The sequence below is a fragment of the Amblyraja radiata genome, chromosome 13 (assembly GCF_010909765.2).
Source record: "Amblyraja radiata isolate CabotCenter1 chromosome 13, sAmbRad1.1.pri, whole genome shotgun sequence".
Taxonomy (NCBI): Eukaryota; Metazoa; Chordata; class Chondrichthyes; order Rajiformes; family Rajidae; genus Amblyraja; species Amblyraja radiata.
Window position 1 is genome coordinate 3,202,566 of NC_045968.1, and position 27,978 is coordinate 3,230,543.

General features: G+C 42.7%; 1 long non-coding RNA gene across 1 annotated transcript in view; it reads right to left on the reverse strand.

Moving 5' to 3' along the window:
• The window catches only part of LOC116979549, a 76,639-nt gene that overhangs the window by 24,411 nt on the left and 24,250 nt on the right, over positions 1-27,978 (reverse strand). The window contains exon 2 of the long non-coding RNA XR_004413741.1: positions 18,001-18,160. This is a non-coding gene — a long non-coding RNA (uncharacterized LOC116979549). The remainder of the gene's footprint in view (positions 1-18,000; positions 18,161-27,978) is intronic.

The window sequence follows — 27,978 nt, forward strand, 5'->3', positions numbered from 1 at the left end:
TGGACTTGATGAGTTGAAGGGCCTGTTCCCATGGTCTATCTATATATTGCCTTGTAGCCTAAAATGTGTGTAATGATAGCAGACTGGGTTATAGATTTGAGAATCTTAGTTTAAACATCTATCCTGACCTCAATCTATTCATTTTTGGATGTTAACTTTCAAAAACACATGCAGTGTCAAGTTTAGAGCACCTGAGGATCCCTTTTCTTCTTTGTCTAAAATCCACAAATTATATTTCGAACCAGAAAACAAAAACCAGTGGCAATTTAGTTTCCGCTCGCAGTTCGAATGGAAGGAATCATATGAGAATTAGTTACATAGCATTTTTCATTGCCTCATTCCGAAGTATTTCATAATCAAATAATTGAGTAGTTATAAATGCTTGTGCTTTAATGGAGAAACGTTCAACAACCAGTATATAGGCAGCAAGGTTTCACGTACATCAGTGATGTAATAATCTGGTATGTTGATAGTTGACATTGGCTAAAGGGCCTGTCCCACTTGCATGTGATTGCGTGCGTTTGGCGCGACCAACCGGAAGCGGAGTTCATTCGAAGTTCGCGCTAATTTCGCGCTAAATTCGCGCGTGACGTCATTTACGTCATACTTACAAATCAGCTGGGCAGGTGGCGGGCCGACTGAATTTGGGCGTCGCACAGTGTCGGGCGGTGACGTCATCACGCTACGCCATGCCGGGCGGTGATGTCATCACGCAATGCCACACGCTAGGCGTACGCCGTCAAGATGCTGTGTACGACGTCAAGATGCTGTGTACGACGTCAAGACGCTGCGTACGACTGCAATGCGCCTGCGTGCATACGCGGGGCGACAGGCCGTTGGCGTGCAAAGATTTCAGTCACTGCAGGAATTTCGGAGCCCCGCACGATATCAGGACCAGCCTCGCACAATTCTGTGCTTCTAAGTGAGACCGGCCCCGCGTGGCCATATGGTGCCCGTACGCCTCAAGCGACCACGAGGTCGCGTAATTTGCGAGCCAAGGTCGAGTAAGTGGGACAGACCCATAAGTAGTGATTGTCTAATCATTACATGCAATCAACAGAGCAGGTTAAGAACTCTCACACATGATGGCAACTCCCTCATTGTGTTGCCAGCCCAGATTATGTGCACAATTCACGGCCATGGGCTTGAGTTCCCAACTCTCTGACTCCAAAGCTGAATGACCACTGAAGAAGTTGAAACAAAGGATCTGCAAATGCTAATTAATATACTAAAAGGCACAAAGTGCTGGAGTAACTCAGCAGGACAGGCAGCATCTCTGGAGAACATGGATAGGTGATGTTGATGAATAGGTGATGTTTCGGGTCGAGACCCGTCTTAACACTTTTTGAAGTGGGAGAGAAGAAAGCAGGAAAAGGGGACTTACTGACCAAGGGTTACACACAATATATGCTGCCCCAACCATTGTGAAATTAAACAAGTGGAATGACTACTAATTAGCGGGATCTAGTTGCTTCGCCTGTTTCACGGTCAAGAGATTCAAGAAGCAATATGCCATTTGAGAAATCATCTGTTTAAACTGAAATGTTTTAATTTACTGGATTTCTGCTTTCAAAAGTTATTGGAGCAAAATTAGGCCATTCGGCCCATCAAGTCAACTCCGCCATTCAATCATGGCTGGTCTATCTTTCCCTCTCAACCCCACTTATCCCCTTTTTGCTTGTAAAATGAATGTAAATGAAAATGAAAATGTAAAATACATTCAATCTGTAATTAATCTCAAACCACATTTACTGAAAAGTGTGGCTCTCATTTTACAGACAAAGCCATGCAGAATTTAGCTAGATTGAAGGTGTGCATTTCCAATTGTGTATCATCCCATCTTAACATAAATAGAAAAATCCAAGGCTAAATCTGTATCACAATGTGTTAGTCTCCATGGAAACAAACCCACAACGACAGCAATCGGCATTTATTTTATTGTGTTTGTGGCAGCAAGTACTTAACTAAAAAATATATAATGACAGCATTCAAATCAGTTCATTTTAATGGCAGGCTAGAATTTGCCATTCAAATCTAACTTGCTTAAATTTGCAATAAACATATTTTTTCCAAAGTTCCTGAATGGTTAGATAATCCTTTAAGATTAGATAGAAATAAACTATGGATCTAAAGGTTTACAGCTGCTATGTGGGAGATTTTAATGAAATAGTAACTAATAATTTAAAATCTGATCAATATACTTTAATATGTTGATCCAACAATGTCTAACTGCTGCATAATTCCAAGATTATGATTGCAGAATAGCACACCAGGAGCTACATTGTCCTAAGATAGATATACATTTTGAAAAGATTTACTAACTTGCAAAAGTCTAGGATGGCACAGTGGCGCAGCTGGTAGAGCAGTTGCCTCACAGCGCCAGAGATCCGGGTTCGATCCTGACCTCGGCTGCTGTCTGTGTAGAGTTTGCATGTTCTCCCTATGACCGCGCGGGTTTCCTCCGGGTGCTCCGGCTTCTTCTCGCATCCCAAAGACGTGCGGGTTTGTAGGTTAATTGGGCTCTGTGAAAATGCCTCTGGTGCGTCGGAAGTGAATGCGAAATTGTCTAAGGTAGAATAGTGTGAACAGTTGATCAATGGTCAGTGTGGACACGGTGGGCCGAAGGGCCTGTTTCCATGCTGTATCACTAAACTAAATAAACTAAACTAAAGCTTTGAAACTTAGTTTAAATCTCCAAGGCAGCTCAAGATGTAGTCAAAAGATGGCTGAATGTTTGAGATTAATTCATTAACTCCTTGGTGAAATTAGTGTTTAAGGGAATTTATTTTAAAAACTCCAAAATTGGTGGAGTTTTTTAAGATTATGTAATAATAACACTAAAGATACAGAATGGAATTAAATCTGGTAGGTTGCATAATTTTAAAACATATTTTAGAGATTCAAAAACTTCCGGCACGGTGGCGCAACAGTAGAGTTGCTGCCTTACAGCGCCAGAGGTCCGGGTTCAATCCTGACTACGGGTGCTCTCTGTACGGAGTCTGTGCGTTCTCCCCGTGACCTGCGTGCGCCTTGTCTGGGTGCCCAAGTTTTCTCCCACACTCCAAAGACTTGCAGGTTTGTAGGTTAATTCGCTTGGTAAAAATTGTAAACATTGTCCATAGTACTTGTAGGACAGTGTTAGTGTGCGGCGATCGCTGGTCGGCATGGACTTGGTGGGCAGATGGGCCTGTTTCCACGCTGTATCTCTAAACTAAAATAAATGTCCAAATACTAAAGTAGACCTAATATCAATTTACTCTAGATTTTCTCGCACTGGTGTCCAAAACATTGTGGAATATGGTAAAACATCACTTGAAACCTATATTGTTTCCCCAGTAAAAGAAATCAGATATTAAATCATTGAACAATTGCAGAAATGCAAGACTATATTAATAATAATATTATGCAAACAAGGGCTTCCCACTCCACCGTTTTATTTTGTTAACAACCATTCAAAATCCTGTCTAAATGGCTGTACTATCAGTTGTTGGAACTGCAACCATTCTTGACCCTGTCTCCTCTGTGTATCTACTCCGCACACAGGATAATTATAAAAATCAGGAATCCAATTGATTTTGTTCTTTTCTAATCCAATTGTCATCAATGAGTACACTCCCATCTGAGCGGTTGTGTAAACATACGTCGACTTAGAATCAGTCATGCATCCATCTATTCCAAACAGCCTGTCTCTGTTGTCTTTACCTATTAGTTTAGTTTAGTTTAGAGATACAGTGCGGAAACAGGCCCTTCCACCCACCGGGTCTGTGCCAACAAGTCTGTCCCTGCACATTGACACTACCCTACACACGCTAGGGAAATTTTTAGATTTAAGCCAATTAACCTGTACGTCTTTGGAGTGTGGGAAGAAACCGAAGACCTCAGAGAAAACCCGCGCAGGTCAGGGGGACAACGTATTAAATCCGTACAGACAGCGCCTGTGGTCGGGATCTGCCCCATGTCTCTGGAGCTATAATTATGAGAGGAATTAAATACAATTGAAAATTGTATTCTGAAGCCTCTGCCAGTTATATTATGATTTGAGTTGTTGCTTCTGTCATGTTAATAACAAATTATGTAAAGAGTCTTATGGGCCTGTCCCACTTAGGCGACTGCGGGAGACTATGCGGTCACCACATGGTCGCCACATGTTCTCAGGTGGTTGCCGGGGAGTCGCCTTCATGGTCGTGAGGAGTTCCCGCATTCTGGGAACTTGTCGCGACCTCATTATAGTCTAGAACGACTAGAATGAAGCCGCCACGGAGAGTAGCGAGAATTCTCGTGCCGTAGGTGTGTCTCCAGGAGGTCCTAGTGGGTTGCCAGGAGTTTGTAGGTTCTTGTAGGTTGTATCCGGTGTTGACCAGTGAATTCCATTGTCTCATTGGGGGAAAAAAAACGTAAGCAGTGGTTTTCAGAACCAAGGATAACCGACCGGTAATGTTAATGTCTGCCGTGTATCCCTGGCTTCTTAAACGTTGTCCCCGCTCCTTATCTCTCCTTCTTCCCACTTCTACCTCTTCTCTCCCTCTCTCCCCCCTCTTTTAAAGGACTTACCGTACACTGTGCTTTGCCGTCTTAATTACAGCGCCAACCTTCCTTTTCACCCCAGTATCACCTTGGCTTTGCACTGTGTGAATTTCACTCAGGCAGCTCTCCCCCCGCTTGCCTTGTCCCCCGCCTGCATAACTGGCTGGTGAAGGAAGCGATGTGTGGGTGTGTGTGTGTTCCACTCTGACAGTCGCCGTTCCAGTTGCCAGTTTTTCAGGCGACTGTCGGCAACTTGACCGTAGCCGGCAGTCGCCTTAAAAAATCCCCAAAGTGGGACAGGCCCACTAGGCTTGTGCAGCATGGAAGCAGGTCCTTCGGTTCAGCTCGTCCATTCTGACCAAGTTGCCTTCCTGAGCTAGTCCGTCACCACTTGCCTATGTTTGGCCTGTATCTCTCCAAATCTTGACAAATGTAGTGCTGGATAACTCAGCGGGTCAGGCAGCATCTCTTGAGAACATGGATAGATGATGTTTCGGGTCAGGACTCTTCTTCAGACTGAAGAAGGGTCCTGCCCTGAAATGTCACCAATCCATTTTCTTCAGAGATACAGCCCATTGAGTTACTCCAGCACTGTATGTCCTTTTGTGTAAATCAGCATCTGCAGTTGTTTGTTTCTACATTCCTCTCTCTAAATCTTTCTATTTCTGGTCTCTGTCTAAATGCCTTTTAGTTGTAATTGTACTTGCCTCAGCCACTTCCACCAACAGCTCGTTCCATATACCTACCACCTTCTGTGTGAGGAAGTTGATCCTCAAATCCTCTATACATTTTTCCCCTCTCCCCTACCCTGGGAGAAACACTGTGACCCTTCACAATATCAATGTTCCTCGTGAATTTATAAACTCTATAAGCACGTCTGTCTGCCTCCCACACTCCAGGGAATATAGACATAGAAACATAGAAACATAGAAAATAGGTGCAGGAGGAGGACATTCGGCCCTTCGAGCCAGCACCGCCATTCATTGTGATCATGGCTGATCGTCCCCTATCAATAACCCGTGCCTGCCTTCTCCCCATATCCCTTGACTCCACTAGCCCCTAGAGCTCTATCTAACTCTCTCTTAAATCCATCCAGTGACTTGGCCTCCACTGCCCTCTGTGGTAGGGAATTCCATAAATTCACAACTCTCTGGGTGAAAATGTTTCTCATCTCAGTCTTAAATGGCATGCCCTTTATTCTAAGAGTGTGGCCCCTGGTTCTGGACTCGCCCAACATTGGGAACATTTTTCCTGCATCTAGCTTGTCCAGTCCTTTTATAATTTTATATGTTTCTATAAGATCACCCCTCATCCTTCTAAACTCCAGTGAATACAAGCCTAGTCTTATCAAGACTAGACGCAGCCTATCCAGATAGACACAGCCTATCCAGCCACTTCTGATAGCTCAAGCCCTCCAGTCCTGGCAACATTCTTGTAAATCTTTCCTGTACACTTTCCAGTCTGTAGCTGGCTGATCACAACTGCATACATGATCTCAGTATGATCCCACTGACGTCTTGTGCCGTTGTAAAATGTGATCCCGACTCTTGTACTCAGTGTTTTGACCAACAAAGGCAAGCATACAAAACACATTCTTCACCACCCTGTCCACCTGGGACCCCACTTTCAGCGAATTATTTTCTTGTACCCCAGGGTCTCTTTGTTGTACAACATTCTCCAGAGCCTCGCCATTTACTGTGTAAGTCCTGCCCTGGTTTAACTTATCAAAATGGAAGCACTTTGCACTTTGTCAGAGATAAATTCCATTTGCCATTCAATGCTCCAATTGCAATTGTTCTAGAACCTGTTGTAACCTTAGACGGCTTTCTTCACTCCATACTCTGCCACCAATGTTGGTGTCATCCACAAACTTGCTAACCATGCCAAGTACATTCTCATTCACATTATTAATATACATGATAAACAATAGTCTGTGGAATTCTCTGCCTCAGAGGGTGATGGAAGCAGGTTCTCTGGATGCTTTCAAGAGAGAGCTAGATAGGGCTCTTGAAAATAGCGGAGTCAGGGGATATGGGGAGAAGGCAGGAACGGGGTACTGATTGGGGATGATCAGCCATGATCACATTGAATGGCGGTGCTGGCTCGAAGGGCCAAATGGCCTCCTCCTGCACCTATTGTCTATTGTCTATTGTCTATAATGGACCCGGCACCAATATTTACATAAATTAATATTAGATGGTGTCAAAGTTTCAAGAAAATCCTTCAAACAGTTGCCTAAACCTTGTTGCAACATTGTAATATTACCTGCCTTACATCTCAGTTAAATAATCACACATATTATTTATTGTGTTCTGATGCAATGTGTAAGTTGTTTGGTTGAGCTGTTAACTGGTTGACCTCTCAGACCCACAATAAATCCTGGGAAATAAATGCTTGATTGCCTCTATAAAATGTCACCCACAATCAATTTTAAAGAAATACAATATGTTAGTAAAGTTAGCAGAAGCAATGACAGAAGGTCAGATCGGGCATTTTTCATTATACTGAGGTACATGGGTGGCCATGGATATAGCTTGACACTTTATTTTCATTCCAGGGCAAGATGTGTAACACAACAGCAAATCACAGTTTGAATTGATTGAAAGATACAGCATAGAAACAGAGCCTTTTGCCCACTCTGATCATCGATCACCCATAAGACCATAAGATATAGGAGCAGAATTAGGCCATTTGGCCCATCGAGTCTGCTCCGCCCTTCGATCGTGGCTGATGCATTCTCTCCTGACAACCCCATTCGCCTGCATTCTCTCCTTTGATGCCCTTCAAGAACCTATCAATCTCCTTTTTTTAAATACCCAATGAATTGACCTCCACCGCCATCTGTGGCAATGAATTCCACAAATTCACCACCCTCTAGAACCTGTAGTTCTGTGTTGTGTTATTCCACTTTTGCATTTGCTCCCTACACACTCGGGACAGTTAACAGAAGCCAATCAATCTACAACCCTGCGTATCTTTGGGATGTGGGAGGAAACCGGAGCACCTGGAGGAAACCCGCGTGGTCACAGGGAGAATGTGGAAACTGCACACAGACAGAGCCCGAGGTCAGGCTCTCTGAGGCAGCAGCTCGACCAGCTGTGCCACTGTGTTGCCCAACAGGGAGACCTGAGTCTGAATCCCAGATTCTAAAGCCACTCAAGTTTCTATTAAAAGAAAAAATGATCAACCTGAGGCAACTTCATCTGAAGAATGTGAGAGAACAAACTACTTTAAATGGAAAAAGCCTCATAAGGTCTGGCACAAACCTTGCAGTTGCTCATGGATATAGGTGTTCTATTGTTACTGCTTTGCATATACAATAGTTATGTCTTAACCCAGATAGCTATTCTTTCTAACTTGTTTGTTATCCTAATTTTATAAATAGTTGTGCTGGAAAACCTACGATAAAGATTCAAAATGTGAACAACATAAAAACAATAAAATTGGCCACGAAGCCTGCTCCATCATTCAATAAGATTGTAACTCATCCAATCGTGGATTCAACATCATGACATCTAACCCTCGATTCCCTTGTAGGTAAATGTTTGCCAGCACATCTCATGCTTCGATACTCCCAAGATTATGGATCCAAGTAGCTCAACTTCCCTTTATTCATCAACCTCTTCATCTCAGGAATCTACCATAGAACCTCGTCTGCATTGCCTTCAAGGCAAGTACACATAGCCCTGCTATATAATGTACAGTATATCCATACCCTCATATTCCGCCTGGGTTGCTTGCGTCCCGATGGCATGAACGTTGAATTCTCCCAGTTTTGCTAGCCCTTGCTGTCTCCTCCCCTTCCTTAACCCTCGAGCTGTCTCCTCCCATCCCCCCGTCCTCGGGCTCCTCCTCCTCCCTTTTTCCTTCCTTCTCCCCCCCACCCCCTATCAGTCTGAAGAAGGGTTTCGGCCTGAAACGTCGCCTATTTCCTTCGCTCCATAGATGCTGCTGCACCCACTGAGTTTCTCCAGCATTTTTGTGTACCTTCGATCTTCCAGCATCTGCAGTTCCTTCTTGAACAACATATCCATACCACAAATTGGTTTATATAATGCAATTGATGAATTAGGCAACATTTTCATTTTGTGGGCCAAATTGGTCATAACCTGATTTTGATCAGGATTAAAGTACTACTTAAAAGTTACTTTGGAAATTGACATACAGAAGAAAAAAAAGCTGTCTTGCGAAAAACAAACTGTCTAAGGAGAAAGAAAATGTTTCCATACAGCAATCAGATACCATTGTCTCTTAAGAAGAGTTTGTCAGTTTCGCCACAGATAGCCATTGAAATTGGAAACCAATTACTTGGAAACCAATGACAAATGTCTAAAATTGATTCTCCACCCTCTCTCTCCTCTCTCTCTCTCACAGTCTCTCACGTGTTTTGGGCAGAATATCTGGCAGTTTCTGAGCTGCCAGCCCACCAGGCCTGAGTGACTGAGCTGCCAGCCCACCAGGCCTGAGTGACTTAGCTGCCAGCCCACCAGGCCTGAGTGACTGAGCTGCCACCCCACCAGGCCTGAGTGACTGAGCTGCCACCCCACCAGGCCTGAGTGACTGAGCTGCCAGCCCACCAGGCCTGAGTGACTGAGCTGCCAGCCCACCAGGCCTGAGTGACTGAGCTGCCAGCCATGAAGTTGCATCAAAAGTTAATGTGTTTTAAGTGTGGCATAGTGGCGCAGCGATAGAGTTGCTGCCTTACAGCGCCAGAGATCCAGGCCTGACCTGAGCATGGTTGCTTCAGTACAGAGTGTGTAGGTTCTCTTTGTGATTGTGTGGGTGCTCTGATTCCCTCCCACATTCCAAAGACGTGCAGGTTTGTAGGTTAAATGTGTAGGAAGGAACTGCAGATGCTGGTTTAAACGAAAGAGAGACCCAAATAGCTGGAGTAACTCAGCGGGGCAGGCAGCATCTCTGGTGAGAAGGAACCAGTGGGAAGTAGGGTCTCGACCCGAAACATCACCCATTCCTTCTCTCCAGAGATGCTGCATGTCCCGGTGAGTTACTCCAGCTTTTTGTGTCTATCCAGATTTGCAGGTTAATTGGCGCCTGTGAATTAACCCTAGTGTGTAGGATGCAAAGGTGGAATAATACAGAACTAGTGTACAGGTGATCATTGGTCAGCGGGGACGTGGTGGGCCAAAAGTCCTGCTTCCAATCTGTATCTCTAAACTAAACTAAACTGCATTCCCCATCCACTATAATAAAGGCCAACTTTTAATTAGGCTTCCTAATTATTGTTGAGTTTCAAAAGAATCTCCAGATCTCCTTGAACAGTAACATTTTCAAGTCTCACTCTGATTAATTAACAATGCCTTAAGTTAACTCAAAGAAAATGTAAATGAGAAACTCTCCAATCCTAGGGCCACAAAACCGTGACAGTTTTTTATCATCTTATCTTAAAGGTTTAATTTCTCAGAATGTACATTGTCTGAAGCTATAATATCTATAAGTGTTGAATAAGTTCCTTGGAGCACAGTCATTCCCCAACAACCTACGATGGTCTTGATGAAGTGTGTTTGGGCTTTGAAATCTCAACCAAAATTCATCAACAATTTCCCATCTTTTTCAAGATAACAAGTGCTTGATTATCAGCCCACATTTGCACCAAAGTGACTAAGGATTGAAAACATTTTTTGTAATTCTCATTATATATTTAAATTTGAAATGTTTGGTCTTTTGGATAATAATGTGTAATTGATGCATCTACAAGTTCACGTTCACTTTCCATTCAGCCCATCGAGTCTACTCAGCCATCCAATCATGGCTGATCTCAGCCTCCTAATCCCATTTTCCTGCCTTAATTCCATAACCCTTGACACCCGTTCTAATCAAGAGTTTGTCTCTCTGACTTAAAAATATCCACTGACTTGGCCTCCACAGCCCTCTGTGGCAATGAGGGCCTTAACTGCCCCCTGACTAAAGAAGTTCCTCCTCACCTCCTTTCTAAAAGAGCCTACTTTACTTCTGAGGCTATGACCTGTCATCCTAGAATCTCTCACCAGTGGAATCATCCTTTCCACATCCATGCCTTACATTATTCTGTAAGTTTCAATGAGGTCCCCCCACAACCTTCTAAACTCCAGCGAGTATAGGCCCATTGCTGTCAAATGCCCATCATATGCTAACCCACTCATTCCTGGAATCATTCTTGTAAATCTCCTCTGGACCCTCACCAGAGCCAGCACACCTTCATAGAAACATAGAAAATAGGTGCAGGAGGAGGCCATTCGGCCCTTCGAGCCAGCACCGCCATTCATTGTGATCATGGCTGATCGTCCCCTATCAATAACCCATGCCTGCCTTCTCCCCATATCCATTGACTCCACTAGCCCCTGGAGCTCTATCTAACTCCCTTAAATCCATCCAGTGACTTGGCCTCCACTGCCCTCTGTGGCAGGGAATTCCATAAATTCACAACTCTCTGGGTGAAAAGAAAATTCTCACCTCAGTCTTAAATGACCTCCCCTTTATTCTAAGACTGTGGCCCCTGGTTCTGGACTCGCCCAACATTGGGAACATTGTTCCTGCATCTAGCTTGTCCAGTCCTTTTATAATTTTATATGGGGCCCAAATTTGCTCACAGTACCCCAGCCATCCAGATTTCAAACATAGAACATAGAAGAGTACAGCACAGAAGCAGGCGCTTCAGCCCACAATGTCCATGCCAAACGTGATTCCAAGTTAAATTAATCTCCTTTGCTCGCAAGTGATTCATGTCCTTCCATTCTCAGCATATCCATTTGCCTATCTAAATGCTACTATCATATCTGCCTCCACCACCACTTGGCCTGGCAGCACATCCTCGGCACCCTTCCACACATTCTAGGCTCTCATGTAAAAAGTAAAACTTGCCCCGCATTTCTGAGAAGAACACAAAGAGATCACGGAGAATAGAGCAAGGAAATCTCACTTAGACTCAGTTGGCATTTGCTGAAAGATATTTTACAGCCGTTTAAAAGGGTTATGCCTGAATTTGCTATAAAGGAAACAAGTCTAATTTGAAATATCAGAATAAGATGCGTGGCCTTGTGGAAAGTCAAAATCACATGTTTTGTTTTCCAAGCATCATTGCCAGATGAATAACAGTTTCCATTCCTCTCCCTTTTACTAGCACAAATGAACTATGCATGAACAGTTAAACGACTTTATAAGGAAGCATCAGACTATTTCCTTAGGTTCTGAACATCTACACATTATGAGGTCAAGGATAAGGTTGCTGAGTGATGCTCTTCCAAATGTCTGGAAGCATTTATTGAAATGTTTTTGCATTTACTTCGGTTTCCTTAAGAAAGGTCAATATCTGGTGATATGGTGAACAGCGACTATGTTGTGGTTTCCAAAATTCTTCATAGCTCTATTTGAAGTTGTAACAATCTTCCCAGTATTGTCCAGTTTTTAACGTCTTAAAACCGGCTATCCAGCTTTACGCAGGGTCCACTCTCATTTTATTTTACTCATTGGATTTATTTGATGTTTTTGTTGGCGGAGATTATGTTTTGGTGTAAAAATGGTTGTTTAATAATACCAATATGTCCCGCAATAATATTTCAATAAAGAAATATTAGGTATATGTGAAAAACAGAGGGGGGAAAGTAATATTTTCAGTGCTAAACAGGCAACTTTGTCGCTAACAATAGATTCGAACCTTGCTCCTAATTTTGCTCACTTGTATAAAACCCCAACGTTCACGCCACAGTCTCTGGGCAACAGCTGAAGTGGATTAGTTTGTGCAACTTTTTGTTTATTCAGCACAGAGACCCTCTTCAAAATAAAAACACTTCCGGTAGAGAGACCAAACTGCACTGTGTCAAATGCAAACACTGGAAATTTGCAGTCAAATCAAAGAGACGAATATACAACTTTCAGTCAATGAGCTTTCATCAAGAGCTACACTGATTATTGATATAAAAAACAAGAATGTGTTGTGCTGAATTTAGTAACAACTGTACTTTGAAGACTCAGTTAAGATAAAAAGAAAGCGATATGCAATGTTTCTTGAAAATCCCCAGCCCAACACCACTCAGAGTGGAGAAGGAGCAATTGAAATGGTATTGAGATCTTCGAGTGAATGCATCAGGAGCATACGGAAACCTGGTGTAAATAGATAATGGGTAGACCATCTCACAAACTGCCCATCCACCCATCCCATCATGTACAATGCAACCACTAACCGAACTATTGTTTAGTCCAGAACTGTCTTGGTTGGACTTAGGCTTTTTTGCCATAATATTGGAGATTTTTAATTTATTGAGGGTTTTTTTCGTTTCTCGTGTTATCTATGAGTACTGTGTTTATAGTCCTGTAATGATGCTGCAAGTAAGAATTTTATTGTTCCGTTTTCAACAATATGACAATTAAACACTCTTGACCCTTGACTCTGGTCCCAAATTGTGGAAAGTGTCTTATGTTGGCCCCATTTGTGGGTGGCACAGTGGAGCAACGGTAGAGCTGCTGCCTGACAGCGCCAGAGATCCGGGTTCCATCCTGACTACGGGTGCTGTCTGTACGGAGTTTGTACTTTCTCCCTGTGACCTCGTGGGTTTTCTCCGGATGCTCCGGTTTCCTCCCACACTCCAAAGACGTAGAGGTTTGTAGGTTAATTGGCTAAAAAATTAACTTGTCCCTAATGTGTAGGATAGTGTTAATGTATGAGGTGATTGCTGGTTAATTGCCGGCTCGGTGGGCTGTTTCCACACTGTATCTCTAAGGCCTAAATTCTAAAGTCCTTAGTCACCCCAAAAGCCAAGAAAACCAGGGCAGAGTCAAATTATCCTCGATCGCAAATAACTGTCAAATGACAGAGATTGACATAGTCGATCATCGTGTCAGGAAAAGGTTATGATGCAGAAAGAAGCCATTTGGCCAACCATGGCCAACCATGACTATAAGTCTGCAAATGGACCCAAGCCACTTCTCCTCTAATCTACAGCCCCGCAGCTTACAGCTCTTCACGAAAAGCCAAGTATGTTTAAATATGATGAGGATTTCTGCCTCTACAACCCTTTCAGCTAGTGAGTTACCTACTACCCTCTGCATAAAAACTATTTCCCTTATCTCCCCTCTAATCGTTTAACCAATTACTTTCAATGTATGCTTATTGGTTTCTGACACATGTAAATGAAATATGTCCTTCCGATTTACTTTGTTAATTTAATATACATTAATTAACTCTTTCCTCAGCCTCCCCCTATCCAAGAAAACTACACTAACACATATCATCTTTCTCATAGCTACAATGTTTTAGTCTGAAGAAGGGTCTTGACCTGAAACATCACCTATTCCTTTTCTTCAGACATGCTGCCTGATCCGCTGAGTTACTCCAGCTTTTTGTGTCTATCTTCAGTGTAAACCAGCATCTGCAGTTCCTTCCTATACAATTTTTCAGTCCTGGTAATATCCACATGGAAAGGCCATAGAGTGAGATAGTGTGGAAACAGGTCCTTCGGCCCAACTTGCCCACACCGACCAACATGTCCCAGCTACACTGGTCCAAATCCCTCCAAACCTGTCCTATCCATGTACCTGTCTAACTGGGGTCAAGGAAAGAGTATTCAGGTCGCGGCCCTGTTTCCACCAATCTTTCCACCACCACGCACAAGAAGCACAAGAAGCGACAAGACAGACACCATTGTGCAGATGCCGAGAAGTGCGTTCAGCTCTGGCTGAACATCTTCTAATCTTGTGTGTGGACTCGACAATAAGAAGACCTGTCCAACTGTTTCTTAAATGTTGAGGTCGCCCTTGCCTCAACTACCTCCTCTGGCAGCTTGTTCCATGCACCCATCACCCTTTTGTGTGAAAAAGTTACCACTCAGATTCCTATTAAATCTTTTCCCCTTCACCTTAAACCTTACGTCCTCTGGTCCTCGATTCTGGGGAGGAGACTCTGCGCGTCTACCCGATACTATTCCTCCAATCCTCCAGATTCTCTGCTGCAGCCCCATCAATGCAATCGGATGTGGTGTACAATACTCAAGTCTGACAATCGCTGTGAACAATCCCAGCATGTCCTCCCTGCTCAATAATGAACTGCCTTCCTGAACCATCTCAGTCCTTCTGAGAAAGGAACTTTTATTGTACCGTTGCGTAGGGAATTCTAGGATATCAGATCCGCGATTTTGAAGGAACAGTGATATATTTTCATATCAGGATGGTGTGTGATTTGGCTGGGGATCTGGAGATGGTGGTGACTCCATGCTCCTGCTGCCCTTGTCCTTCTAGCTAGTATAGTCCTGAGACTTTGGAGGTGATGTCCGAGTAGCCTGGATTTGTAACTGCAGTGCATTTTGCGAATGGTAAACACTGTAATCACAGGACACTGATCTCGAAGGGAATGAATCTCGATAATCTTGGTTGAGATACCAAAAATAAGGTTTATTTTTCCTAAATGTTGCGAAACGTCTTGAATACTATTGGAGTAGAACTCGAGTGGAAATATTCCACTGCATTAACAATTTCTGATTTGTAGTTGGTGGAAATGCTTTAGGATGTCAGGAGGTGAGCCATTTACAATAGCCACGATTTGCCAAATCTAGCCACGATTTGCATGTCATAGCTCTATCTTAAATCCTGCTCAGTTATGCCCCTTGCCACTCCCACCCATAAGAATGGCCTTGGAACGTCAAGTATAAGTGGTTAGGCCTTCCCATTTTGGAGATGACCTTTCCCTGATATCACTGTGGCATGATTTTAAACTGTTATCTATCTGCTCCTGCATCAATGTTCTCCAACCCAGTTGAGGAGTACTGGAAACTATGAACTATGAAGAATTCCCGCAGTAATATCTCAATTATGCCAATTTACGATATCAACCATCTTCCTTTGTGTCAGTGTTTTTAACCCTTGAAGTCCATTGATTTCAATCTTACCAGCACTTCTTTTATCTATTTTTGCAAAGCAGATCTTCAATACTACAAACGGGACATTGTCCAGTCCCATTGACTCTCTTCTATACTGTGTTCACATCCATTTCTTCCAATGCATTTTTGAACCATTTTAGTGACCATTCACCTACATCGAAGAATCGATGAACATATATTTCGCTCTGTCCTCTCCACAACATCCTCCCGCTTGTGTATATCTTGCCTTGTTGCACTTCCTCAAATGCATTCCCTTAAACTTTCCTGGATTAAATTCTATTTGTCTCTATTCAGCCCAGCCATAAATCTCAGCAGTGCCCAGCTTTCAACCACAGACCCAATGTTTGTGTTCACAGCAGGCTTCATTATCACACCCTCAGCTCTAAGTACAAATTAATTAGTCACAAGGATAAATCATTAATATACTGCAATAGCAAGCATATTAGGTGACTCAGCAAAACTACTTCATTAAAGTCATGGAGTCACAATTATACGGCATGGAGCAGGCCCTTCAGCCCAACTTGTCCATGCTGACCAAGTTGCCTAACTGAGTTAATCCCGCCTGCCTGCGCTTGGCCTGCATCCCTCGAAACCTTTCCGAGCAAAGTAGACAGTCAGATCCTCTTTCCCAGGGTGGAAACGTCAAAGACTAGGGGGCATAGTTGTGAGGTGAGGGGACAACATTTTAAGGCGATGTGCAGGGCAGGTTTTTTACGGAGAATGGTCGGTGCCTGGAATGCACTGCCAGGGTTGTGAAGGAGGCAGATACGATAATGGCATTTAAGAGGCTTTCGATAGGCATGTAAATATGCAGAGGGATATGGATCATGTGCAGGCAGGGATTTGTTTAACTTGGTACCATATTCAGCCTGGAGATTGTGGGCCAAAGGATCTTTTCCTGTGTGCTTCACAGTTCCTTGATCTATGTACTCTCCTAGTGTTTATTAAATGTTGTAAACATACCACTTGTTCTATAAAGTAAATTGAAATTGTTTAACTACTATTGACAGGTGGTGGAACATTTTATACAGATTTGAAATTGCTATCTTTAAAATGCAATGAACATCAACTGCACTGGGAACCTTATTCAGGCTGTAATAAAAAAACATGTGGGAAGGAACTGCAGATGCTGGTTTACACCGAAGATAGACACAAAATGGTGGAGTAACTCAGCAGGTCAGGCAGCATCTCTGGAGAACAGGAATAGGTGATGTTTCGGGTCGAGAGCCTTCTTCAGACAGATTCAACGCAGTGTTCCAGGGCTCGAGCTAAACGTTGGTTTTACTGTCTCCGAACACCTGAATTACTCTAACATGTTTGAATGAACCCTGAAGTTGTACTGTGTTTGCTGAGCCTTCCACAGAGAAAGATTTATCAACCTGTGTTGAATTAGCAAATCCCAGTCAGATCCGCAGTTGCGGTACTTCTGCCCCTGGAATGCATTGAAGCTTGAAATGCAATATAATCCCCACAACATGGTCTCACATTTGCAGACATCACAATGGATGTTGCATGTGCAGCTAAACTCTGGGACCTGGAGGGAGGCTGTGATCAAAACACAGCACGCTGTGGCACTGCGGCAGGTAGTGCTGCTGCCCCACTGCTCCGATGAACCCGGGTTCGATCCTGGCTTCAGGTGCTGCATGTGTAGAGTTTGCATGTTCTACCTGTGGCTGCACGGGTTTGCTTCGGGTGCTCCAGTTTCCTCCCACATCCCAAAGACGTGTGGGTTTCAATTGGGTCAAATTACCCCTAGTGTGTTGGGAGTGGATGCAAATGTGAGATACCATAAAACTAATGAAAACAGGTAATTGGTGGTTGGTGTGGACTCGTGGAGCCGAAGAGCCTGTTTCCATAATGTATCTTTCATTTACTAAAAGACCAAAGGAACTTCAGAAGCCTGCAGCTAAACACAAGACAGAGATGTAGCTCACTGGAGTGCTTTCCCTCAGTACAGGGTCTGGAAGGTGGTGGTGGAAGCAGGTATGATAATGGCATTTAAGAGGCTTTTAGATTGGCACATGGATATGTGGGAAATGGAGTGATAGTATATTCACTGGAGTTTAGAAGGATGAGGGGGGATCTTATAGAAACATATAACATTATAAAAGGACTGGACAAGCTAGATGCAGGAAAAATGTTCCCAATGTTGGGCGAATCCAGAACCAGGGGCCACAGTCTTAGAATAAAGGGGAGGTCATTTAAGACTGAGGTGAGAAAAACCGTTTTCACCCATAGAGTTGTGAATTTATGGAATTCCCTGCCACAGAGGGCAGTGGAAGCCAAATCACTGGATGGATTTAAGAGAGAGTTAGATAGAGCTCTAGGGGCTAGTGGAGTCAAGAGATATGGGGAGAAGGCAGGCACGGGTTATTGATAGGGTACGATCAGCCATGATCACAATGAATGGCTCGAAGGGCCGAATGGCCTCCTCCTGCACCTATTTTCTATGTTTCTATGTTTCTATGTATATCGCAGAAGGAATTACTTTAATTTCACAATATGCTTAGCACAGACATTGTGGGCCAAATGGCCTGCACTGGTGCTGTACAGTTCTATGTTCTGTAGAAATCTTTTCACCAGTGTGAAGAAATTGGATGAGATGTCTTACATTGCCTCGTACATGCTTTACTGCTGCTCCCCTGTTAACAATCCTCCATCCACTCTCTCGCTCCACCCGCACAATAAGGCCTCGCCCATGTTGCAGCTGTTGATCAGTTAATGGCGGGTGAACCATCTCTACTTCTGTCTCTCTCCAGTAGGTCGCTTCCCTTGAAAAAAAAACAGGGAAAGAGGAGTTCATTAAGAGAAGTTATTGCAATGTGTTGCACAGATGAACATTTGTCAATGTAGGAAGTGAATGAGGGTACTAACATGTAGCGAGATGAGACGGAATGTCGACGGTGGTTGGACAGATGGCGAAAATAAATTCCATCTTCATGGGAGAGGTGCATTTGCAGAGTTAGAGCTTTTATTTCTTTTTTTTGGCGGGGGGGGGGGGGGGGGGGAGGGGGTGTGGACATAGACAGCAAGACTAGCGTTTAATGTCCACCCCTAATTGACTTTGAAAGTGTGGTGACCAGCCACTTTCTTGATGCTGCCATTCTGTCCTTACACTGAAGATACCAACAATGCTGATTGGTAGGGAATTTCAGGATTTAGAACTAGTAATGATGAGGGATTGGTAAATTACATTAAAATTAAGATAGTGTGTGAACGCAGCCTTTTTTGGTGGTGGAAACTATAGGTTTGGGAGTGCCCAATGTATAACAGCTATGCGTTGTCTAGATGGTGGAGAGGATAGATATTTCAATGTTATTCATGTAAGCACTTTTCCCTTGATTGGTACTTCATGAGTGTTATTTATTGGATGTGCATTCATCTGGACAAGTGAAGAGTATTCATTCATATTCCTAATGAGTACCTTTATAGATGGTGGAAAGGTTTCTTGTGGTGTCAGTAGCTAAGTTACTTTGCACAGTGCATCGACTATCTGGCTTCATCTTGCAGATGCAGAATTTATTCAACAGGTCCAGTGTGATGTTTTGGTCAGTAGTTGGTCAGTGATTGAACTGCTATTAATTTTCAAGAGTAGGCCATTGGATTTTTTCTACTGTAACTCAGTGGGTCAGGCAGCATCACCAGAGAACATGGATAGGCGACCTTTTGTGTCGAGACTCCTCTTCAGACTGACTCATTAAACATCAGCACTGTGTTTTTTTTTTGTAAACCAGCATCTGCAGTTCCTTGTGTCTAGATGTGTTTTCTTATTGGAAATGGCCATTGCCTTTTTTTGGGGGGGGGGGGGGGGGGGGGGAGGGATGTTATTTACCATTTATCACCCATGTCTGAATGTTGTATAGGTCTTGCAGAATATGATTAGACCTGGGGCTGGAATGTATGACCTCCATCAACCACAGCCATCTCCCTACACAAAAATGCTGGAGAAACTCAGCGGGTGCAGCAGCATCTATGGAGCGAAGGGGATAGGCAACGTTTCGGGCCGAATCCCTTCTTCAGACAGGAAACCCGAAGGGTTTCGGCCCGAAACGTTGCCTATCTCCTTCGCTCCATAGATGCTGCTGCACCCGCTGAGTTTCTCCAGCATTTATGTGTACCTTCGATTTTCCAGCATCTGCAGTTCCTTCTTTAACACAGCCATCTCCCTTTTGTGCAAGATGTGATTCCAACCATTGGAATATTTTCCCCTTGATGGCAAATGGCCTTCAGTTTTTTCAAAGCTCATTGGCGCAGCACTAGAGTTGCTGTCTTACAGCGCTTACAGTTTATACGTTCTTCCCGTGACAGCGTGGGTTTTCACCGGGTCACACTCCAACAGATGTACAGGTTTATAGGTTTGTAGGAAAGAACTGCAGATGCTGGTTTAAATCGAAGGTTGACACAAAATGCTGGAGTAACTCAGCGGGACAGGCAGCATCTCTGGAGAGAAGGAATGGGTGACATTTTGGGTTGAGACCCTTATAGGTTTTATTGATTTCTCCAGCAACGTGCCTGACAAATGACTAGGGGTAGCTTTTGGTCATTAAAACCCTCTCTTAAAACTGGTTTGGTTATATATGTTTTGGTGCTATACGCTTTCAATCTGCCTTTAGTTGCTTGGAGTGGAATTGTGTTGTGTGCACTGCCGTTGCATCCACTCAGAATTGGTTAGGAAGCCCAGAAATAAACTATTAATATGGCTGCGTTAATTTGCTCAAAAAAAACCTATGCTACAAAAATATTAGCATCTGCCCCCTGCTGGTAATCACCTCCAGAACGGCAAGATGCAAACATTTTGCTCAATATTCCTACAATAACAGATTTATTATATAGTATTTTGATGTGTGCAATATATTTCTGTTTGCATATTTATTTAGCTTAAATTATTTAACATCTAAGATTTTTTCTTTAGCTTTACTATTGCAATTGTATAGAGGCACATTCAGTGAGGCAATAAATGTTGTTTTGAAATTACTTAAATATTAAAATTATTTAATTGGATTTGATGAGCCCCTTCTACTTAACTCTAAATCTGCACTACATAATTTAGAATGAAAATGTGTAAACCAGGAAGATGTTCCGGTCCAAACTTTACGCTTATCTTTAACTCACAGTCTGAGCTATATTGAGATGTCACCTTGATCTCTGAACTACAGGATGCATAAGTAATTTTACCGATTCTTACTGATTCTTAGTCACATTCCTGTGATTCCTCTTGGATAATAGAAATAAGATGCAATCATGCCAACTCAAATTTGATAGCTGGTAGAACAAGATTGCTGGGTTCGTGAACTGTGAGAAAGGCTGTCAAAATATACAGCTGGATATAGATCAGCTGCAGAAATGGGCAGAGAAATGGCAGATGGAATTTAATCCAAGCAAGTGTGTGGTAAAGAAGACATGTGGTATTCTTGCCTTCATAGGCTGGGGCATTGAGTATAAGAGTCAGGATGTCAAGATGCACCTTTATAGGAGAAGGGTCTCGACCCAAAATGTCACCCATTCTCTCCAGAGATGCTGCCTGTCCCGCTGAGTTGTTCCATCATTTTGTGTCTATCTTTGGTGAGCACCTTTATAGGGCTTTAGATAGGCCACATTTTGAGTATGGAGTGCAGTTTTGCTCACTCCAGTACATAAATGATGTGGAGGCTTTGGAAAGTGTGCAGAGGAGGTTTACTAGAATGATCCCTGGATTAGGGGCCAGAAGCTACAGGGAGAGGTTGGACAAACTTGGATTATTTTCTCTGGAATGCTGGAGTTTGCTAGGAGACCCGATAGAAGTATATAAAATTATGAGAGGCTTAGAGAGGGTAGACAGTCAGAATCTTTTTCCCAGGATGGAAAAATCTAATACTAGAAGGCATAGTTTTAAGGTGAGAGGGGCCAACGTTAAAGGAGATGTGGGGGGTATGTTTTTTTCATAGAGAGTGGTGAGTGCCTGGAACACGCTGCTGGGATTGGTGGTTGAAGCTGATATGTTAGCAGCATTTAAAATAATTTTCGATAGGTATATGGTTATGCAGGGAATGGGTGGTTATGGGTTATTGCAAGATTGCTGGAGTCGTGGACTGTGGGAAGGCTATCAAAGTATACAGTTGCTGAAACGGGCGGAGGAATGGAAGATAGAATTTAAGTCAAGCAAGCACGTGGCAACATTAGATAGATGGTAAATAGACACAAAATGCTGAAGTAACTCAGCGGGCCAGGCAGCATCTCTGGAGAGAAGTTATGGGCGAGATTTCGGGTCGAAACCCTTCTTCGTCTGAAGAAGTGATGATCTTGGCATCATGTTCAGCACAGGCATTGTGTGCTGAAGGGTCTGTTCTTATGCTGCAGTGTTCTTTGTTCTCTGTTATATGTTGAAATGACTATTTGCTTACTATTAAACCATTCAAATAATGGCTACTGATAAGGTTTTCTGAGGGCCTCTACTGTGGTACGACAAATGGGAATAAAGAAGGAAAAAGAGAAACCATTTCAGGAATGTCAGGACATTAAAAATGTTTATACTTTTTTTTTAACAAAATACAATAATTTTGAAATTATAAATATTTTTTCTTGTTGATTATTCCTTGGTTATTTTTCCCGTAAGCTAATGAATCAAAGTCTGGTTTCCACATCCAAAATTGTTGATTAACAATAAATTTAATTTGCTTTCATAAAATATAGCTTCAACAGAACCCATTAGAGGAGTAAATGATCTTTACCTATTCCGCATGCTATTTTAAGACTGGTCACTTCAGTTTGAAATATGAGCCGAACATCAAGCAATGGACAGATAATTGGTTGGTAGATCCGACCCTTGACAATGTATTGTTTAGTTTCGTCAATAATGATTTATATAAAACACATGCCTATAAAGAATGCAAAGGTTACAAACAAATGTGACTAAAGTGTATAAAGTACTGGTAAATATTATTTTAATCCATGCTGGAGGCCATTCTACAGCCTGTGAAAAATTGGCTTCTGTTCAAAAACCTCAAAGACTTGGATTTTTGGCACACTGCAGCAATTATTCACCTTACCAATAGACATTTGGAGGCATATCGTATTTTCTTTTCTCGAGAACAATTACTCCTTTTAATCTTTGTACTACATTGTCCTCAGAAGTTCAAGAAAGGAAGCCCCACTTATTTTAGAAGGAGGTATTGTCGACTAATTAGCTTAAGAGTCTGATCCATTTTATGTAATGTGGCACAATTATGTGACAGGGGACAGGCTGAGGGAATGGTCTACAGCTTCCCATAGGTTTCCGCTGTCGATAAGAAAGATAAACATGTTGCCTGCTCCACAGAAACGCTGTGCAGTTTCCTGGCGGCCATTTTAATGGAAGGAAATTTTGCCTGAGTCTTCAGTTTTCAGACAATGATCTGTGTGATGTGGGAAGCTGTGTGTACAAAGTGAGGAAGCCCCCCACGCTGAGGTGTGTATCCCCTCTGTTTCCTGAAGCATTCCAACTGCTCCAAAAAGTTGGTGGAGTTTGTAGATGCTTTTACTCCTCATTCCAGAACAAGGGGGGGGGGGGGGGGGGGGTTGTTTTTGCGAGACGTTCAGTTATCTGAGAGGATTGGGCTTGTTTTCCTTTTTTAGTTAATAAATGTCCTTGGTTTAAAAAAAAAAATCACTGAATGTGTGAAAAAGTGTGACTGGATTTGCTTGTGTGCAGGTTTTACAAAATTGGCACAATATTAGATCTCAGCAGTTACTAACAGAAATGCAGGCAGAAAAATGTTTAGAATATTATTACCCTGATTTTAATGGTGATGTTGATGCAATTAAAAAACAAAATAGATAAACCTTTTTCACCTCAACACTAAATGCAAGAAAAAGCAATGTGTTGCAACTATATTGAATTTGACCCATCATATCTCCTGATGAACACTTCTAGGCTTCTTAACTTCTTTTTTTTGTCTAACTAGATCAACAGTTGCCATTCAGAAGGGGAATGATATTTGGCCTTGGAAATGAATTAGCTCAGGGAGGGACATTCAGTAGAACTATGCAAGACGGTACATTGGGATAAGAAGGATTCAAAAACAAAACCATACGAAGGTAGAGGGTTCGAGAGAGCCAGGAATTTTTTTTTAAATTCTGTCTGTCTTTTTAGTCTTCCTTTTCCTTCCGACAGAAATAGCAAATGTTTTATAAAAATCATCTGTTTGATTCTTCCTGAATTATTATTGGCCATGATATGCTGTAGGAATTAAGCTCACGGTGTCTGTGATTCATTAGAGCTGTCCGTTCTTATTTAATTCCCAATATTTTTGCATGGCAGATTGCTGGAAGTGTGGCTGGAAAAATTCACAGTGAGGTGAAGAGGGGAGTGAATGAGCAGGTCAAGTAACTGTCTGCCTCCGTGGTCACATTGAAAGGTTTTCAAATGCACCGTGCAAGTATTGAGAAGGGCGTGTCAATTGGAGTTGGGGTCTAGTTAGGTCGATTGTGAAAAACAAATTTTTAAAAAAAGATTGGTTGAGAGAAAATATAGATAGAGAAAATAGAGGTAGTAAAAATAATATTGAATGGTATTAAATTTTAGATTTAATAAAAATCCGACGATATTCTATAGTTACGAAAATAGGTGCTATCTTTGTAATGGTTAATTTTTAATGGCAGGGAAGTTTTTGACAGTAACTAACAATTAAATCATCATTAAAATAATCTCTGGCAGCTACTGACAGGTTTTAGTTAAATAAGCACAAACTTTAAAACGACTCTTGTGCCACTTGAGACCAACTCTAACTTTCTGCAGAGAGCTTGGTTTATATCCATAACACAAGTTAGGGGAAAGTTGTTTCCTGCATTCGAATGGTGAGCAAAACACTGACAGGTCCTCCTGTGAGACCAGTGGCAGTGTGGCACAATTCTGCAGGCACCTTTTGAATTTCCATCACTAATGGCACATCCAACCTTGCTTAAGTTCCAGTGGCATTTTCACACAAATAACAAGTACGTGTAGCCTCACAATTATTTTGACAGAAAGTTAAGGATCATAATTCTGCTGCTCATCATGTGGAATCAGGCCCTTCGGCCCAACTTGCCCATGCCGACCAAGATGTCCCTTCTACATTAGTCCCACCTGCCCGCACTTGACCCATATCCCTCTAAACTTTTCCTATCCATGGCTAACTGTGGATAGTTTAGTTCAGCGATACAGCTTGGAAACAGGCCCTTCAGCCCACCTGGGCCACGCCGACCATCGATACCCGTATACTAGTTCAAAGTTATCCCACTCTCACATCCTACACACCAGGGGCGATTTACAGAAGCTAATTAACCTACAAACTTGCACGTCCTTGGAATGTGGGAGGAATCCGGCGCACCCGGAGAAGACCCTCTTGGTAACAGGGAGAACATACAAACTTTGATCATACAGCACCTGATGTCAGGATCGAACCCAGGTCTCTGGCCCCAGCAACTCTGAACCCAGGTCTCTGAACCCAGCAACTCTACCGCTGCGCCACTGTGCCGACCCTCAGCTAACAAAATAATTCTTAGCTGTATAACATTTTTAATTATATAATGAACTTTATTCATTTTTACCTCTGGGTAATGCTTGATCCCAACAATTCCGCCCTTCATTTCCATATAATTATTTCTCAAACCTCAATAACTAAGGGTAGATATTCTGCTCCGGCTGCTGTGCTTTGGTTGTGAGGTCAGACACGGCTGCAGCCTTAAACCTGCAATGGCATCTGCCATTGGGTCAGCTATGCTGCTAGCTAAATCTGTGCTACACTTTGGTCTCTGCTTTGAATTCAAGCGTTCTACGAAAACCTCTGCAGTTACGGTAAGCCCGTGCACTGAGAAGTAGATTAGTTGGTTTAAATCCATTTAATTGTTTCAAAATGTTAAACTTTTAATGTTATATTTAATGTTTACCAGGTGTTTTTCAATATTAAAGACATTCACGAACATTGAAAATCAGTGACAGCTTTGACAATTATGTTATGGGACCTCCATGGCTCTCCATGCTCTTCTCTGAATTTTCTAATTTCAGATTACCCACATTCCTTGTTTTATATTTCCCCACACATTCACCTCCTCACCTAACTTTTTTCTCCCTTTGTTAACCTCCCCCCATCATCCCATCCAGCCCCAAATCGCCACTCCATCCAACTCTTGCCTCCATCCTCTTACGCACCCCTCCCTCATACTCCTACATACTGGCCATTTCTGCTCCTTCCTCGTTGTCCTGATGAAGTGCCTTGACCCGAAACATGTTGGGCGAGTCCAGAACCAGGGGGCCACAGTCTTAGAATAAAGGGGAGGCCATTTCAGACTGAGGTGAGAAAAAACTTTTTCACCCAGAGAGTTGTGAATTTGTGGAATTCCCTGCCACAGAGGTCAGTGGAGGCCAAGTCACTGGATGGATTTAAGAGAGAGTTAGATAGAGCTCTAGGGGCTAATGGAATCAAGGGATATGGGGAGAAGGCAGGCAAGGGTTATTGATAGGGGACGATCAGCCATGATCACAATGAATGGCGGTGCTGGCTCGAAGGGCCGAATGGCCTGCTCCTGCAGCAATTTTCTATGTTTCTATGTTTCTATCAACTTACATCTTTTGCCTTCGCAGATACTGCTTCACCCACTAAGTTCGCCCGGTGTTTAGCTTAGTTTAGTTTAGAGATACAGTGCGGAAACATGCCCTTCAGCCAACCGAGTCTGCACCAACCAGCGATCCCTGTACACTAGCACTATCCTACACATTTATTCACAATTATTGCCAAAGCTAATTAACCCTGTACGTCTTTGGAATGTGGGAGCTCACGGAAAAAACTCACATGGTCACAGGGAGAACGTATAAACTCGGTACAGACAGTGCACGTGGTGTGGATTGGCCGGGGTCCCTGGTGCTGTAAGGCAGCAACTCTACCACTGCACCACTGTGCCACTTTGTTCTGTTTTCAGTGAGTGTGGCTAGCCACCTATAGAAGCCCTGAGTTGCATCAGGCAGCACTTGGCCATGCCCATACACTTGGAGCTGGCATCCCAGGGGAAGGCAGCATCAAGGCTACTTTGAAGAAGCAAAAATATGCCCTGAATTATAATCATAACCAAAGCATGAACCTTATTTACAGTTCACAATAGAACTAATACAGACTCCATCACCACCTTCTGTCTTTAAACAAAATATAAATCTTTATCTTCCAGTACAATCACAAGCATGTCATAGAATTAGTTTTCTGCAATATACTTTTACAGTGTTCTGCTCTTACATAGAAACATAGAAACATAGAAAATAGGTGCAGGAGTAGGCCATTCGGCCCTTCGAGCCTGCACCGCCATTCAATATGATCATGGTTGATCATCCAACTCAGTATCCTGTACCTGCCTTCTCTCCATACCCCCTGATCCCTTTAGCCACAAGGGCCACATCTAACTCCCTCTTAAATAGACCGATTCAGATTCAGATTCAGATTCAGATTCAGATTCAGATCAGATTCAGATTCAGATTCAGATTCAGATTCAGATGATATATATCAAATATAGCCAATGAACTGGCCTCAACTATCTTCTGTGGCAGAGAATTCCACAGATTCACCACTCTCTGTGTGAAAAATGTTTTCCTCATCTCGGTCCTAAAAGATTTCCCCCTTATCTTTAAACTGTGACCCCTTGTTCTGGACTTCCCCAACATCGGGAACAATCTTCCTGCATCTAGCCTGTCCAACCCCTTAAGAATTTTGTAAGTTTCTATAAGATCCCCCCTCAATCTTCTAAATTCTAGCGAGTACAAACCGAGTCTATCCAGTCTTTCTTCATATAAAAGTCCTGACATCCCAGGAATCAGTCTTCATCGAATATGCTATATGCAGCTATATTGCTTACATTTGTACTGCAAATGCCATGGAGAAGATATATATGAGCACACCCAATGTGTCAGAGAAGGTCATAGGAAAAATACATTTGGGAGAACTGAGATTAAAAAATATATGTAGAAACATAGAAACACAGAAAATAGGTGCAGGAGGAGGCCATTCGGCCCTTCGAGCCAGCACCGCCATTCATTGCGATTATGGCTGATCGTCCCCAGTCAATAACCCGTGCCTGCCTTCTCCCCACATCCCTTGACTCCACTAGCCCCTAGAGTATCTAACTCTCTCTTAAATCCATCCAGTGACTTGGCCTCCACTGCTCTCTGTGGCAGGGAATTCCACAAATTCACAACTCTTTGGGTGAAAAAGTTTTTTTCTCACCTCAGTCATAAATGGCCTCCCCTTTATTCTAAGACTGTGGCCCCTGGTTCTGGACTTGCCCAACATTAGGAACATTTTTCCTGCATCTAGCTTGTCCAGTGCTTTTATAATTTTATATGTTTCTATAAGAAACCCCCTCATCCTTCTAAACTCCAGTGAATATAGCTGTGATGTTTTTTTTAAATTAGATTTGAAAATGGATTAAACAAAGTTTTTCCCATTAGCACCAAAATTATCTGTGTGGAGCATTTGTTACATAATAATAGCAATAGTAATAATAATTTAAAGTTGCCATTCATAATACTAATGGTTTGGTCTAATTGCTAATTAATACATGTTGTATCCAGTGTGTTGACACGGCTGAAGAGAACATACTTGATACATTGCGA